Source organism: Alligator sinensis, unplaced genomic scaffold (assembly GCF_000455745.1).
Source record: "Alligator sinensis unplaced genomic scaffold, ASM45574v1 scaffold602_1, whole genome shotgun sequence".
In the NCBI taxonomy this organism is placed as follows: domain Eukaryota; kingdom Metazoa; phylum Chordata; order Crocodylia; family Alligatoridae; genus Alligator; species Alligator sinensis.
The window spans coordinates 2,007,043-2,018,632 of NW_005841976.1; positions in this window are offsets into that span (position 1 = coordinate 2,007,043).

An 11,590-nucleotide genomic window follows, 5' to 3' on the forward strand; every position below is an offset into this window, starting at 1 on the left:
GATACCTGTTTTGAGATTCAGTGAATGCTCAATAGTTAAGGTTGAATATTTGTCTCTTTTTCCCCTGTAACATGCTCTGTTTCATTTGAACATTGCTTGCAAGTGGGGAAGTTTGTTCACATAAGAACACCAGGTTTCTGGGCGGGGGCCTGAGCCAAATTTGAAAAATTGATGTTAAGCCCCTAAATTGGAGCCTAGCCCTTGTTACTGATGTCCAGTGCCTGACAGTAGGGTGACATATTACACATCCCCACATGCACGGTCCTATCTTGCTCTTATTGGAATCTATGAGACCCATGATATTGGAAATATTACAAGTATATGACCATGGATATATTAACAAAGTTACCCTGGGACAAGTGCCCTGGAAGCAAAAGCCTGGGATGTTAGTTTCAGTAACACTGTCCTAGAAAGAAGCTACCTACTGCTGGATTGCAGTCAGAGTAACATTTCCTGGGGTTAGGACAAACTAGTTCAAAGGGGTTGTATCACAGCTTCAACTTTTTTTTGGCTAAGGAGGTTTTCTTGCAATATCCCATTCATGGCCTAAGACAGGTAGAAATTATTGTTGAACAAATACAAATGCTATGTAATATTTCAAGGCAGCAGCATGTATCCTCAAAGTGAACAGTTAGTTGAGCCGATTAAAGCAAGAGCATTTATCTCCCGTGCCTCTTTTGTATTTTGAAGGCATGCAGTGGCCAACAATTTTCAAAATTACAGAGAAGAACAACACCAATTCCACTTAGAACAGCCCTACAGGATAATAAAGAGTTAGAATTTGTGGAAGGATTTTTTTTAATTTTGTCTCCTTACGGTCCTCTTCTCATTCAAGTGGCTGCTATAATATAAATGCACAAGAAATGTATCTGTGGCTACAAGAAAGGCAGCTTCAGGGTGTTAGCCATCCATAGACTGCCTGGGGTTAGAAGGAAGCTGGGATTAGAGGCAGATTGTTCCATAATTGCCCATTATAAAATTCTTCACTCATTTATTTTGAAAAGCATCTGGTCACTGTTGGAGACAGGATATTGAACTGAAGATACTATTTTTCTTATCTAATATGGCAGGGCAGGTACAGAATTTACACTTATTGCACGGTAAGCTCACAGAAAGCGCTCTACAGCCGTAACCGAACAGACGGTTGGGGTACATAGAGTGCTGTAAAAATAGTGGATTCTGCTCTAAGATTACCTTGGATGGATGTGGTATCAGACTTCAGTGCTGTAGGTTAGAGCACCGTAACAAACATCTGTACTAAATCCCATCGCAATTCACAATAGCTTGCATTCTGCCGGCAACCCATGGGGCTTTGCAGCACCTTGCTGACCCCCTCCTCTCAGGAAGGTACTCTAGCTTTGGCCAGAGCTAGTGTGGTTTGCCCGAGTGCCGGAATAGCCCTCCCAGTGAGATGTCACTGCAAAGTGTCAGCAAAGCCCCTATTTACAACCCCCCACATCTTGTTCCCTCCAACCCGCTATGAGCCACTGTCTGGTATTATTGCTCAGGGTGTGGATTCCATCTACTCCGTCTGTAAAGATAGCAGCTTTCAGCAAAATGCTGTGCTGATTGCTGGACTTCAGATTCACACAGGGGCCATCCAAGATGTTCATCTTGTGAAGTGTTATTTTTAACCATCTGTATACAGATCTCAGTCTGTTTAGCTTGACCCATGCTTCTCTGTATAGGTCTTGCCCAATGTGGGACTTGTTTAGTGTTAGTATAAAATGCTGTAGGAACACATTTCAGACCAGATTACTCTGAACGATCATTTCATTTCCATGTGCCCCACCTTATCTAAATTTAGGGCAACACACAAGGCTACAGTACCTATCCTGCTGGGCTCTTCATGGGACCAGAAACCTGGCAGCAGGGGAGCAGTTAGGGTCTGTCTTATGTTAGTTGGTCTAATGCCAAGAGTGCATGGGATACATCTGTGTGTGTGTGTGAAAGTTGTGTAGCCTGTTGTGAGTCTCTGCACACTGTTAAATATAGTGCTGAGCTTTTTAGCGCAACAACTTCTAGACCATGTATGAGAACATTACATTGCTGGTGTATATACCATTGCAAGTGGCTTCACAGATCTGGGGCCAGGGCCACACACGTTGGCGCAGAGGGTGCAGGAATATAGGCATCCAGGACACATACACACACACACATACACAGAACCCGCACACAAGCACAATTGGCAGGTGCAGGGTGAGCTGAGTGGGTATGCATGGGACAGCGGGGTGATGGCCCATGGCTATGAGGACACATGTCATGATGAGCCAGTGCTGCATCAGGGCCAGGTGGGTGGCCATGAAATCCCTGCAAGCCAATCAGGGCGGGGCTTGGCCATTTTGCAACACTAAGGAGTATTCAACAGCCTGGGGAGTCACGGGGCTCTGGGAGAAGTGTGGCAGCCCTGCCTCCTGGGCTGACTGAGCAGGCAGGCTCCAAGTCCCTTCTCCCCCATGAGGGCTAGCGCATGGTCTGCCTCCTCCTGACCTATCCCTGAACATTTAAAATCAAGTTCAAAAGAGTGCTTCTGCCACTGGCTTCTTGAATGCCTGTACTTAGCTTCAATTTCTATGTTCAGTTTCTATTCACTATCTTTATTTTTGCTCCTTCTGAATGGTACAGCAGGTTGCATTGGTAAGAAGTGGAAGGAGAATGTATGTCTAAAGGTTTTATTCAGCTGCTGGTGTCTGCAGCCCAGTGGGCAACCATTTTATCCCCTGCAGTAAATTGGAGGCATTGGAAAGGTCTGCTGTAGTGTATGGCTAACATTTACACAACCAGCTGTTTTCAGTATATCCTCAGTTGCATTTTTTAACGTATGCAGTAAGCTGGTTACTGCAGTATTAGTGTGAGGGGATCTGTTTCATTTACACAGTGGATATGTTATTTCTTTATGGCTTGGCAACTACTATACTTTGAAATTTAACTTCTTTGTGCAGTCAAAATAAGTCTGTGGCTGTCAGTGTTCTGTGATTTATGCTAACTTTACGAAACACTTAATATTCTTCTCCAAAGCACAGCAAAATTAAAAGGTCACATTTTCAAATGACTTGTAAAACTGTACTTACAAATTATGTACAGGTAAATGGAGTAGTTAAGGAAACAAGTGCCTATTTGCTGTGTGCATAGAATAATTTAGTCTGTTTGAAAATCTGGCACTAAGGCTGCTTACAGATGTTAAAAAACAAAACAAAACCGCACTTCAACAGAAGAAGCAGCACGTTACTTCAACCTGGCTCTATAACATCTGTATAGATTGGGTGCTTCAGCAGGGCTTTTTGGCACGTTTAGCTAAAGCTGATTCAATCAGCTATTAGATAAATGTGCCAAAAAAGCCTCACTAAAGCACCTGATCTTTACAGAAGTCGGGCAAGCTGGGTCCAACTAAGTCACTGCCTCTTCTGGGTGTGCGCTGGGCTTGGCATGAGAGCAGAATGAGTTTAAAGTAAAGCACCATTTATTTTTTTTTAACATCTGCAAGCAGCCTGAAAGAACAATTTTAAAGTGTCAATACACCTTAGATAAAACATTCAGAATCATCCGTGTGATATATGTTACAAAACATTGGGCTACTAAGTGTCTGAGGTACTTTGGAACAGCTTACCCCTACCGTAAGAATGGAGAAGAGTGAAAGTTTTATTTTTATTTCAAGTAAAGGAATATGGGTATCTGCTTCATATTTTATTATGCATCATTTATACCACAGTCATGCTCAGGGGCTCCTATGAAGACCTGCATTGTTCTGGGTATTGTGTAAGATAAAATACCTGTCACAAAGCTTAAGCCTGAGGGTTAGTTGGCTCCCTGCCCTGCTACTCACCCCCTGGAGGAACTCGGCAGGGATCCTTGGTGACTAACCCTGTTTATTGGGATCATTGTTCTGGAGTAAGGCAACTAATTATTAGACAAGCTGAAGTCTACATTTTTAACCTAAGGCCAGATCCTGATCATTCTCTTATAGTCAAAATAGACAAGACCAAAATTAAGAGGGAAACAAAGGCATAGAGAGGTGATGTGCCCTAGCTCAAGAGACAGAGCAGGTCAGTGGTAGAACTGGAACTAGACTCAGATGTCCTATGTGCCTGTCCAAGTGCTTTTCCATTAGACCATGCTGTTCCTGCAAACAATGCCCCCTCTCTTCAGAAAGTAGCTATAATGGCTGGGGAAAAAAACCCCAAAAACCTGTGTGTCAGCTCGGCTCTGTAAAAAAGAGGACAAAATCAGCATGTTCTACTCAGCAATGGCCAGTGCCATTCAAGTAGTGGCTAAATTTGCATTTAAGGTTTGTAAAAAAGAGAAAAAGGGGAGCACTCAGGAGCCACTGCTAATTAACACCAGCTATTGTTCTTGGTTGCAATTTGAGGTTGTTGCTCTTCATACATTAAACCTGCAGCCTTGAACCTGCCTCTGTGGTTAATGGCCAGTATTATGAGACACGTGGTACACAGTTCAGCAAGTGGCCTTTTGCTTGCCATATAGAAAGAAGTTTAGCACTACCACCAGGCCCACGTTGCCCGGCCTGAGTGACTGGGTTGAAGTCTACAGAAGGAGACTGAGGTGACAAGTCCCTACGTGTGAGGTGATTGCTTATGTACACTAGTATTGGTTCTGAATAAAATGAACCTAAAATAACATCTCACAGAACAAGCATGTGCTGAATCAACTGTAATCTAAGGCAGGGGAGGCCAACCTGAGGTTTGTGCCACAGGTGGCATGGGCAGCTTCTGTGTGTGTGGCATATGTGTCCTGGGTGCTCAGCAAAGAGACACTAGAACAGGGGCAGGAAGTAGAGCACTCGGTGGAGCACAGTAGGGTCAGGGCATTGCTGGGAGGGGATTTGTCAGGAAAGGAGGTTTCATATAGTACTGCCAAGAGTTGGGTTAACTAGGGTGACTATATGTCCTGTTTTAGCTGGGACAGTCCCAGATTTCAGAGGTTGGTCCCAACCAGCTGTTGGGAATTATAATGGGCATCCATACAGTGGTGTGGGACGCAGTCTAGCTGGAAGTTGAAGCAACACAAAGAGCCTTGCATGTGGGCAGGCAGGCACCGCTGCCAGCCTGGCATGCAGCCCCACCCCCACCGACTTGTAAGGGGATTGTGTCCTGGATTTTTGGGATTTCCGTATGGTCAGCCTAGGTGCCTAGATTAACCCTTCCTTGGCTGTGCAGCTGCCACTGAATTCGGTATTTCAAATCCTCATTTGCCCTATAAACCTGCAGTGGTTGTACTGCCAAGGAGAGGTTAACCGGGCTCTTGACAGTGACACCTCCTCCTGCAACAGCATATGGTCTGTGTGGCCATGGCCAAAGGTTCAAGCCTCCCTGCCTCCCTTCTAGCACTCCAGGGAGCAAAATCTATTAGGTACACCTCTGAGCGCATGGGGATCAAAGTGTAATTTGTGGGAAGGTGGGAGTGGTCAGGGGCCTAACCTGTGGCAGGAAAAAAAGCTGTCCACTACTGATTTAAGTAGTTGCCTACATGGGGTGTAAATGCAGCTTGTACTGAGCTGTGGCTCAGTAACTGTTGCATATTAGATAATACCCTGCAGCCATGCTGACACAGCCAACAGGCTTTTAGACTATGGCTGTGTGTAGACAAAACGAATTGCATGTGTGCACGACACTGTAATGCGGGCTAAATGCTCCGAGGAGTTTTAGTTTGCTGCCCTACAGCCGCGGAGCAAAGCACTGGGCTCTGTGCAGCTCAGGGACTCGGCAGGAAGCCCTGCAGGTAGCCTGGCAGGAGCCCAGGAAGGCAAGCTCCACCCAAGTCTCCACATGGCAGAGACTTTCTTTGTATTAAGCAACACTTAGCATTGTGAGAGGGATCCTATGATTCTCTACTTCCTGGTGCTGGGTCCTGTGCACTGTGGCATATTTCCTAGGGCCCTTTGTGGGATCCATAAGACAAAACCAGTTAAAATGCTGGAAGCTCGGCCCAAATTCACAAGTCCCCATAATTCCTCTCCCAGCATCCCATGATCCAGGTTTTGCCTAGCCAGCATAAGTTTCAAATCGTTATCAATCACTAGGGTTGGAGTAGCATTGCATATCACATCAGCATCAATATCTCAAGCCCGCCACTGTATCGACAAATAGCTTTTGCATTGGTTGGCCTTCCCCAAAATGTGAAATGTTAGAGGTGCCTGATTAAGAAATCCTTGTGTTTTGGGATTGAGGAGAGGGACTTTGTTTTGGGTTTTTTTGTGTCTTCCTATGTTAAAAATTAATTTCAGGAGGCTTGTGGGTTTTCTTGTGTTTGGCCCATCTTTTCATGCATAATTTATGCAACATTCATAGATTATTTCAAGAACTATTTCAGTTGCAAGGACTGTGCTTTCAGTATACAGGATATGACTATTCATATTTTGATTATGTTTCCCCCTTTTGAACTATGTAACCCTGGCAGTTGTTTAGCATAATGTACACTGCTTAGGAACTGTGATCTCACAGAAACTGAACTTGCAGAAAAATTATCATAGTTGAATAAAACTTCTTGTCATATTTACATATGTATAGATAATGTGAAAAATCAAGTAAAAATACAAAGATTAGGAAGAAAATTAAAGTATTTTACTGTCTTGACTCAGTTTTTGAAGAGATGCAAATAGCTTTAACAGTTTGAAACTGTCGGTTCAAACTCTTAAAATGTGCATGGTTTTCAACCTTAAAGCAGTTTATTGCAACATGGATTTTGGTTTTGGTTTGTTACTCTTCAGGAATCTCAGCGGCTGGAATGCTGTGGCAGCAGCCTTCACTTTGGGGTTGGAGGGTACAAAACTCGGCTCCCAGAAGCCATTGTTTTGATAGCCTGTGGGAAGGAACTGTGGTTTGTGGTCCTTGTGGCAAGAAAAAAGCAGGGTTTCTCTAGGGTGCGTAGGACTGAAGCTGCAGCCACTGAAACATGTTCTGACAAGAAAGGGGGAAAGCTTTCCTGGAGCATGTTTTCCAGCGAAGCTATTTTTGTCTGTTCGTTGTCTCCATAGGCAAACTCTGCATCTCCCAGTCCTTTCCCATGGTGTCCTATGTTACTGCAAGGCTCTGCCAACTGGTCATGGAGACATCTTCTTCTGCCAGCTCGGGATCAGACCAAAGCCTTCAGCCTGTGAAAACTCTCGACTCCTGATCTGCCCTGTCTCACTTTAGTGGAGGCTTCTAGGAGCTCAAACTTTTTATATTTGTCCTTTTCTTCCATAATTGGCTGTTACCTGTCTTACTCTTTTTCTGGTTCCACAGTATCAAATTTAATTGCCCAGCAAGGCCACCCTCAAAGGTGTGAAACTGTTGAGACAGGAAGACATGTTCTGCCTTACTTGCCATGCCTTGGAATGCAAATGGTGTGAATATTAGATTAGTGATTAGCTGACCATTGTGATTTCTTGCTCTTAGTCTTGCACAACATGTGTGTTATTGTGCAAGTCATAGCAGTGGGTTGGAAGGACAGGGCTTTCAGACACACAAAAGGATGGTGGACATTTGGTTTGAGGGGACCACGCTAGCAATTGCATTAGCATCTCTGCAAACAGTCCTTACGCTGGAGGATGTATAGAGACAGTGCTTGGCTAAAAGAAGCACCGATGCTGTTCTTTAGAATGGTCCCATCTGACACACTGTATGGCTATAAGGGAACAGCTACATATTCTCCTTAAATGTAACAAAGTCTTTTCCGTACCTTAAATTCCATTTTATGGCCTCGTAATATATGTATGAAATCCACAGTAAAATGAATGGGAGTTCTGTAATTCTTGTTCAGAATGCTAGGAGTTAACCATCTCCTATGCCTCTTGCTGTCTTGGTGCTTCTTTATTTTCACATATTTCCTAAGTGGTGTTTACTTACTGCTGCAAAACCCCTTGAAAATCCCTTTGCACAAAGTTATTCTTGGAAAAATGCTTAGAAAATAACTTGTACAGTACTAACATTGTTCCAAGCTGGCCTGCATTCATGCATTTCTATGGGGCAGATGTGTTTTGAATCTGGCACACTAAAAGGAAAGGCCACCATTGTGAACACCTAGAGCACATACTCGTGAGTGGGAATGTGTGTCCCTGGGGACAACTAGCAGTGGCACATATTTGTTATGTCCAAATAGCAGACATATATTTGTCCACATAGGCCATGTCCAGATGAGTGTGGCCATGCAGTATATGGCGCTGCAGACATGTCTGTGGTGCCACCCACTGCACATTCAGGTGTTCTCTGTACTGCAAGGTAGCAGCAGGGGGGTGGGACATGGCCACAGTGGGCATATCTGTGCCACAGTTATTTGCCCCTAGGGAAAGCCCCTGCGCACATGAGTCCTCAGCTTCCCACCAACCCCACCGAGTGGAGGGGTGGGACCAGCAAAAGTGGAGTCACTGCAGAAAGGTAAGTGGGCAAGGGCTGGAGAAAGGCAAGGAGGAGCCAGGCCAGCTGTAGGGAATTGGGAAGGTTTTTTCCCCCCCCCCGTCCCTACTTAGCGGTGCCAGCCTGGAGCCATGTTCCCAAGCTGAGCGAACAGGCCGGACAAACAGGTGTGCTCTTCAGGAGCGTGCCAGAGTTTGCAAGGGAGTTCACACAGTGGGGAGAACAGGGGGGCCTGAGAGTCCCTATGTCGGGAGCCCCTGCCACAGAGGAGGCCTCCTGACTGAGACTTCAGGTAAGTGAATCAGGAGGAGGGCAGCGATGCGGGTGGTGACACAGAGCGCAGCCAGGGACCTGGGCTTGGTGTTGCCTTTGGCTCAGAGCTCCTGTGGGGCTAGCACCTAGACAGGGCCTTTGGAGGGGTTGGCAACACCCTGATCCCCTGTCTGTGGCAGCTGCCTGGCTGGGGCTCTGGGGCCTGGGCAAAGCAGGAGTCCCCTCACCTGTCCCATGTGTGCCCAACTTGCGGCCTTGGAGGGGCAGGTGAGGGAACTCCAGGTGGAGGTCAGCAGGCTGCAGGTGATCAGGGCAGTTGAGGAAGAGATTGATGGGTACTTCCATTCTCTGCAGGGCCACACATCTGGAGGGAAGGCACCACAGGCAGCGGTTGATGCAGAAGGATGGAAGACAATCACCTCCAGATCCAGACATTGCAGACCTAGACGTTGCACTACTGGTACTCCCCTAGGACAGCTGGGAAACAGGTATGATGCCCTAGCATCACTGGGAGAGAGTACAGCAATGGAAGCCACATCCACAGGCTGAGAGGCAACTGGGCAGCCAGAGGAGAAGACGTCGAGTCATAGTGGTGAGCAACTCCCTCCTGAGAGGAACAGAGGGAGCCATCTGCTGCCCTGATCCTACACTACAGGCGGTATGCTGCCTGCCCAGAGCTAGGATTTGGGATGTCACAGCAAGGCTTTCAGACGTAATCAGGCCCACTGACTACTACCCCATGGTCCTCATCATGTTGGAACGAATGATGCGGCCTGGAGTAGTCCAGGATGGGTCATGGCTGACTACATGGCTCTGGGAGACAGGCTTAGAGGCTTGGGGACACAAGTAGTCATCTCATTGGCCCTCCTGGTCAGTGGCCATGGCCAGCACCATGGCAACTGCATTGAGAAGGTCAATTCATGCCTTCGGAGCTGGTGCCACTGTGCGGGGTTCGGCTTTCTAGACCATGATTCTTACTTCCAGGATAAGATTTTGCTGGGATGGGATGGCCTACATCTCTCTCCAAAAGGTAAGAGTCTGTTCTCTTACAAGTTGGCAGACCTCCTACGTAGAGCTTTAAACTAGCTTTGTCGGGGGACGGGGATGCCGAGATCAGGATGAGATCGGGTAGAACAAGCCATGAACCGCACACTGGAAATAATCAGGTAAGTACTAAGAGGCCCAATAAAGATCAGGATAGGGGGATACTAAGGGAACCTATCGGAGGGCTTAGGTGTCTCTATACTAATGCTAAAAGTATGGGAAACAAGCTGGAGTAACTTGCACTCCTGCTTGTAGGCAAAGGCTTTGACCTGGTTGGTCTAACAGAAACCTGGTGGGACCCTACCCATGACTGGGCAGTGAGAATTGAAGGCTACAGGCTATACAGGCAGGTTAGATTGGGGAAAAATGGGAGTGGGGGGCATTGCTCTATATGTTAGGGAACATTATACATCCTCTGTAATAAAGATGGGGACAGAGGATGGGCAAATTGAAGTCCTCTGGTGGGCTTTAAACTAGGCTTGTTGGGGGAAGGGGAGGATGAGGTCGGAGGGAGCCTCGTAACACCAAACCAAGTGTTGTCCACAAGAACAGCCCAGCCAAGACTGACGACGAGCACAAGAAATACCCAGGTAAGAGACCCGGATAGTCCTGGGATTAGGGAGGCGGTGCATACACCTTCAGGAGGATTTAAATGCCTATAAACTAATGCTCATAGTATGGGGAACAAGCAGGAGGAATTTGCCCTCCTACTAGCTAACACAAACCCAGACATAGTGGGGCTCACCAAAACATGGTGGGATCCTATGCAAGACTGAGTGGTGAACATCAAGGGCTATAGGCTGTACAGGAGGGATAGAACAGCCTATGGTTTCAATCAACCATTACGCCTCCATGACTGATTCTAGCTCGAGCGTACCATACTGCGCCGTGGTTTTCTCCAACGCCGCGTGCCCAGGCTGCTGGCCACAGCCTGTGTGCACAAAGATGGGCCCGGCTCACCCCAGGCTCGCACATGGCGACCCAGATGGGATCGGGAGAGAACTCGCACATGGCGACCCAGGCGGGATCGGGAGAGGGTCCGCACATGGCGACGAGGATGGGATCAGGAGAAGAAACACTAGAGCTAGAATTGGTTAGGAATTGCCCTTGGCGCGATAACCAATGCCAAATGAAAACCTTTGAGGAGCTGAAAGTGCATATCGCTTACCACCAGGCAGGCGGAACGGGTGAAAAATTTGTGAGCGGACGCCTTTCGCTAAAGAGAGAAGAGGGAGTCTCCGAAGACGGAGCCCCGAGAGAAAGGGAGCTGTATTTGCTCCCCGCGGCATTCGGGTGTATAATGAGGAACGAGCGGGTCCTGTTCAGGCCTCTTGATACTGCGTCCCTCGCCGGACCGAACCCGGCGGGCGAGACGAACCCGACCTTCACCCGGGAGTGTGCCCGATGCCTAGGGTATGCTCAGGAGAGTGAAGAACCGGAGCCAATCGTCCGGTTCCCTCCCCTCATGGCGGCTAGATTAAGGGGTCACGAGCTACCATCCGAGCTCCGCGAAAACCTAGAAGCGGAGGAACGAGCCGCAGATGAGAGAGTGGCCTTGCGGTACGAGAAGTGGGGAGAATGTGGTGCAACTTTTCGTACTGTAATGAATCGAATGCACCAGAATTTAAGTTTAAAAGCCCAGTTGCAGATGGCTGTTCAGGCGGTCAAAGAAGCGGCTGAGAAAAAGGAACCTGAGACACCGGTCCAAGATGGCGCCGAGCAAGAGGGAGACCGCGTGGAAGAACCAGAAAAGAAGGGTGGAGCTTCGGAAGAACCCGCGAGAGTTCGGTCGGCAACTCCGCCCATCGACGCAGCGTCGTCGCCGGCAACCCCGCCTAACGACGCAGCGACGCCTCTACCGACCACGCCTTCCTGCCGTCGAAGGAGAGAGTTAAGCGGGGGAGGGCATCCGCCCCTCCTGC